This window comes from Macaca mulatta, chromosome 3, assembly GCF_049350105.2.
Source record: "Macaca mulatta isolate MMU2019108-1 chromosome 3, T2T-MMU8v2.0, whole genome shotgun sequence".
In the NCBI taxonomy this organism is placed as follows: Eukaryota; Metazoa; Chordata; class Mammalia; order Primates; family Cercopithecidae; genus Macaca; species Macaca mulatta.
The window spans coordinates 7,857,330-7,863,329 of NC_133408.1; the positions used below are offsets into that span (position 1 = coordinate 7,857,330).

Genomic DNA, 6,000 nt, shown 5'->3' on the forward strand with positions numbered 1-6,000 from the left:
TTTGGCTCAATGTTACTTTAGCTATTTGGGGTCTTTTGTGGTCCCAGACAAATTTTAGGGTTGTTTTTTCTATTTCTGTGAAGAATGTCATTAGTATATTGACAGTGATTGAATTGAATCTGTAGATTGCTTTGGCTAGCATTAGGTATTTGCTTTCTGTGTCTGACTGGAGTTTTTAGTTGTAACCTGTGGTAAAAATAAGCTATACTGGGCTTAATTCACATTGGCCAGCACCAGAAGTAGGTGTCTTAGGTTATATTAGATGAGGCAATACAGATTCATCTTTAGAAAGAATTATAATTCTTAATTATTATTATGTTAACTTTCATCATGCTCATTTTTAAATGTGTATTTTCACTCTTGCTAATGTGGATACCAATATAACAACTATTTCTTATTCTGTAATCGATCTATCCTGAATAATCATTTTAATATTGTTTTGCCCAAACTTAGTCTCCAAATTTAGAATCATAAACTAAGATGCCTTTTACACCTAAAATGTCTTTGGGGTTTCCTGAGTAGCTACTAATACACGTGAATATTGGCTACTTCACTGTATAAAAGGGAAAATAACAAAAATAATTGAGTTTGTTCGGCATTCTCCAGATTTTGATTAAGCAAAACTATCTTGAGCACTCTTCTGCTTATCAAACTCAGGATATAAGAATATCCTGGATGAGCACGGTGGCTCACGCCTGTAATCTCAGCACTTTGGGAGGCCGAGGTGGGTGGATCACAAGGTCAAGAGATCAAGACTATCCTGGCCAACATGGTGAAACCCCATCTCTACTAAAAATACAAAAAATTAGCTGGGAGTGGTGGCGCGTGTCTGTAGTCCCAGGTACTCAGGAGGCTGAAGCAGGAGAATGGCTTGAACCTGGGAGGTGGAGGTTGCGGTGAGCCAAGATCTCGCCATTGTACTCCAGCCTGGTGACAGAGCAAGACTCCGTCTCCAAAAAAAAGAAAAAGAAAGAAAATCCTAACTAATTAAAAAGGAAATTTAATCTTCCTAGCTTATTTATTTAGAAGCAATATATTGTTAACATAGCTATGTCTTTGTGAATACACACTTTTCAGGTTAAGAAGAAGGATACGTATGCTCATGCACAAAAACTGGTATGTTAATAGTCTACCAATTCATTTGTTGTAAGAGATATTTTGTTCTACATTTAAGTATCCTTCTTTTTTGAGGATAATTATAATTCACTTTATGTTTTAAAATAGAGCACTGGAGGTCTGTCAATGCTCTTTCTATAATAAGTTCCTACTCCAAAGTGATTATTTATGATATTCCTATACATTTGCATATATTATACCTTAAAGGAGGATATTTCCTTTATTCTGATACTATTTATTATTACAATAACTCTAAATAGTAATATGGTTTACATTTAATTTGCTTACCATTGGTTAGTCATGAGGCTTCTATTTCTTACTGATTATTCTAATTCCATGATAAACTGAAACCAAGATGATAGTGCCAACCTGAAAATGTGAAAATTTGCCTTCCCAAAAGGAGGGATTGGAAAAGAGTTGAATTTCCATTTATAGCATCATTTGAATTCTCAAAACTGCTGTCGTTTCCTGACCGCAAACAACTAGTCTTCTTTTGACAGAATGGGTACATTTATGGACTCATCCCATCCTGTCTAGAGGGCAGTTTTTAAGGCTTAACTATCGTAATCACCATGAACTCCTCATTTCTAGCAGTTAAAAAACCCTGACGTTTCCCACTAGCAAATACAGTCATGCGTCGCTTACCAAAGGGGGTACATTCTGAGAAATGCATCCTTAGGCAATTTCATCATTGTGTGAACATCATAAGCGACATAGCCTACTGCACAGGGTACTACACACCTGGAATAGATGGTACAGCCTATGGCTATTGAGAGGTGAAGCTGGCTGAGCTTCTGGATGAGGTAGGGGACTTGGAGAACTTTTCTGTCTAGCTAAAGGATTGTAAATACACCAATCAGCACTCTGTATCTAGCCAAAGGTTTGTAAACACACCAATCAGCACTCTGTCAAAACAGACCAATCAGCATTCTGTAAAACGGACCAATCAGCACTCTGTAAGATGGACCAATCAGCTCTCTGTAAAATGGACCAATCAACAGGATATGGGTGGGGCCAAATAAGCGAATAAAAGCAGGCCACCCCCTGGTAACCCGCTGGGGTCCCATTTCAGAGTGTGGAGGTTTTGTTCTTTCACTTTTTGCAATAAATCTTGTTGCTGGTCACTCTTTGGGTCTGCACTATTTTTAAGAGCTGTAACTAACGCCGCAAAGGTCCACAGCTTCACTCGTGAAGTCAGGGAGACCACCAACCCACTGGGAGGAAGAAACAACTCTGGACACGCCATCTTTAAGAGCTGTAACACTCACTGAGAAGGTCTGTGGCTTCACTCTTGAAGTCAAGTGAGACCACACACCCACCGTAAGGAAGAAACGCCTTACACGTCTGAACATCTGAAGGAACAAATTCTGGACACACCATCTTTAAGAACTGTAACACTCACCGCTAGAGTCCACGGCTTCATTCTTGAAGTCAGCAAGACCAAGAACCCACCAGAAGGAGCCAATTGCGGACACAGGACAGGCTACCCGATGACACAACTGACTACACAGCTGGGCCGCAAACATGTGCAGCATGTTACACTACTGAATGTAAGGCAGTTGTAATGCAATGGTATTTATCTAAACGTGTCATCATTCACAAAAGGCACATACAAATATAATTTGATGGGTCCACTATTGTACGTACATTCATTGACAGAAATGTTACGTGGCACATGATGGTAACTGTTTCGTAATTATTTGTTCTCTGACATGTACGTTTTCCCATTTAACTGTTACAAAAGTAGTAAAATAGAGAAAATATTACGTTCATTGGAACTTGAGAGAGGTTCTTTTTTTTTCACCCAAGAATAAGCAGTGGTTAAGACAAAACCAAGATGTAAACCCAGGCTTGTCTGATTTCTGCGCTCATGCTCTTGTCTACTGTATTAATGTATTAGTGTCCTGTGGCTGTGGTAACAAATGACCACAAACTCAGTGGCTTAAAACAACACAAATTTATTATCTTAATAGTTCTGGAGGGCAGAAGTCTCTCATGATCTCATGGGGCTAAAATCAAGACAGCAGCTGGGCTACCTTCCTTTTTGGACGCATTAGGGGAGAATTCATTTTCTTGCCATGTCTGACTTCTGGAGACCACCCTCATGCCTTGGTTTTTGACCCTCTCCTCCATCCTCAAAGCCAGAAACAGCCAGTTGAGTCCTCCCTACACTGTCATCCTTCAGGTCCTTCTGCCTCCCTCCTCCACTTTTAAGAACCCTCATGATTCTAATTGGCCTACCTGGGTAATCCAAGGTAACGTCTCTAATTTCACGTTAGTTGATTACCAAACCTAATTTCATCTGCAATTTCAATCTGCCTTTCCATGTGACTGAACATAGTCACAGGTTCTGGGGATGAAGACGTGGATCTCTTTGCAGGGCCATTATTTTGCTAGCACACCTATGTGATAGACCATCTCATTTCAGAACACCTTTAGCTGAGCTGCCCTGTGATTAGTTAGAAAGTTACCTACAGATGGAGAATTTGCCATTTCTTTGAAGTTTGGCTTTACTAAGTGACTGTATCAAAGGTTACCACCTGCGTTGCCAATGTCATATAATAAATGACAAAACGAGAGTAGCCAGGGCATCCTAACTGCTCTCTACAAGCCCCTCGGCAGGACGGCCTCATATCTACCCAAACACATTTCTCATAGACTTAACTCACAATATCCCCATTTCCAGGGACTCCCACCTGTTAGTGGTGTAGGGATCTGTTCACCGCTCTTGGCCTAGACCTTGCCCCACTGGCCAGGACAGTAAGTGGCCAGCAGGGGCAGTAGCATCAAATACCTCTGCCACCTCCTCCCAAGAGGTAGGTGACTGTCCCTAGCCCACCTACCCACCTTGCATTTATGTTGTCATTTAAAAATCACCAGAAAAAGAAAGGAACAGCTTATTGCTAAGTCGTTTTTCAAAATCAACTCCGTGTTAAAGAAAGCACAGACACTCAGTGAGGCAGGACACAGAGGCAGCAGGCAGCAGCTAGGCCTGGACTGGCAAAACCAGGCCAAGTAGAGCCTATTTCTGCTCAGATTGCCTCGCTCCCTGGACAGTCTTCAAGTCTAAAGATGACATGGCTCTGTTCTGACTCAAATCCATTCATCCAACCTGCTTCCCTAGGACACGGGCCTTCAGGCTGCACTCAGCTGAGCCTGCTGTCCTTCCAGATCCCCCAAGAGCGAGTTCCAGAGTCTGTACCCTCACCAATGTCCCCACAGCTATGGCCCTGACAAGGCAAGAAACCAGCCTGAGCTGTCCTTCCCCTCAGCAATGTCTGAGAATCCTACCTGCTTGGTCCCAGGACTGACTTAATCCATGGCAGTGCTCGGCCAGACACACCGCAGGTCAAACGCCTCAAGGGAAAAAAAAAATAAAGTGTTACAGCAAAGCAAACTGCACCCCTCCCTTGATAAAATGCAGGAAGTATTGCACCATATCAATTTAGAGAACATGTAGATTTGTCAAGGACAGAGAGGCGATAATAAAAGTGAATACTAGTAAAGTGGCAGGAGCTCTACACAATGAATCTAAAGGTAAGGCCCTTCTGTTTACAAGCTCATAACCTTGGGCAAGCCTCTCTGACGGCCTTGGACCAAAGGGTTGTGTGCGGGTTCACTGAGAAACAGGCCTGACACACAGTGGCCCTCAACAAGTGATGGCTGAATGAATGCGTGCAGGGTAGGCTGAAATCCAGAGCGGAAGAAGGGAAGCTGTACGTAGAGATTTATTTGAATCCTACCTAATTGGTAACTAAAATCTTAAGGTCAGTCACGGCATATAGGGTTAAACCAAAAAGGGCAGTGTATTAGTCCCTTCTCATGTTGCTATAAAGAAATCCTGAGACTGGGTAATTTATAAAGAAAAGAGGTTTAATTGGCTCACAGCTCCCTGTCCGTACAGGAAGCTTGACAGGCTTCTGGGGAGGCCTCAGGAAACTTTCGGTCATGGCGAAGGAGAGTGAGAAGCAGGCACACGTTTTACATGAGCAGAGCAGGTGGAAGAGAGAGAAGGGAGAGCGACTGCACACTTTTAAATAACCAGACCTTACAATAACTCACTCATTGTCACAACCAAGGGCGATGGCACTAAACCATTCATGAGAAAACTGTTAACCACCCAATAGGTTCACCTTGCCCGCTGCCTAGACAAGAGCCAATTTATCAAGACAGGGGAATTGCAGTGGCAAAGAGTAATTCACTCAGAGCCAGCTGTGTGGGAGACCAGAGTTTTATTATTACTTAAATCTGTCTCCCTGAGCGTTGGGGGTTCAGAGTTTTTAAAGACAATTTGGCCGGTAGGGGCTTGGGAAGTGGGGAGTGCTGATTGGTCAGGCTGGAGATGGAATCATAGGGGGCTGAAGTTAGGTTTTCTGAATGTCTTCTGTTCCTGGGTGTGATGGCAGAACTGGTTGGGCCAGATTACTGGTCTGGGTGGTGTCAGCTGACCCATCAAGTGCAGGGTCTGCAAAATATCCTCAAGCACTGAGCTTAGGTTTCACAATAGTGATGAGATCCCCAGGAGCAATTTGGTGAGGTGCAAACTCTTGGAGCCAGAGGCTGAATAACCCTTAATTATAATTTCTAATCTTGTAGCTAATTTGTTAGTCCTGCAAAGGCAGACTGGTTCCCAGGCAAAAAGGGAAAGGGCTGTTATCAATTTTGTTTTAGAGTCAAACGACGAACTGAATTCCGTCCCAAAGTTAGTTCAGCCTATACCCAGGAATGAACAAGGACAGCTTAAGGGTTAGAAGCAAGGTAGAGTCAGTTAGGTCTGATCCCTTTCACTGTCATGATTTCCTCAGTTATAATTTTGCAAAGGCAGTTTCAAAACGCCCCCATGTTCCAGTCACCTCCCACCAGGACCCATCTCCAACGCTGGGG

At 42.9% G+C, this 6,000-nt stretch overlaps 1 protein-coding gene across 2 annotated transcripts in view; it reads right to left on the minus strand.

Moving 5' to 3' along the window:
* B3GALT5 (beta-1,3-galactosyltransferase 5) overlaps positions 1 to 4,480 on the minus strand; it is an 88,832-nt gene extending 84,352 nt beyond the window's left edge. For both annotated transcript variants that reach the window (XM_077995740.1, XM_077995743.1), the window contains exon 1: positions 4,408 to 4,480. The gene's annotated coding sequence lies outside the window, so the exon portion shown is untranslated. The remainder of the gene's footprint in view (positions 1 to 4,407) is intronic.
* Positions 4,481 to 6,000: the final 1,520 nt, after the last annotated feature.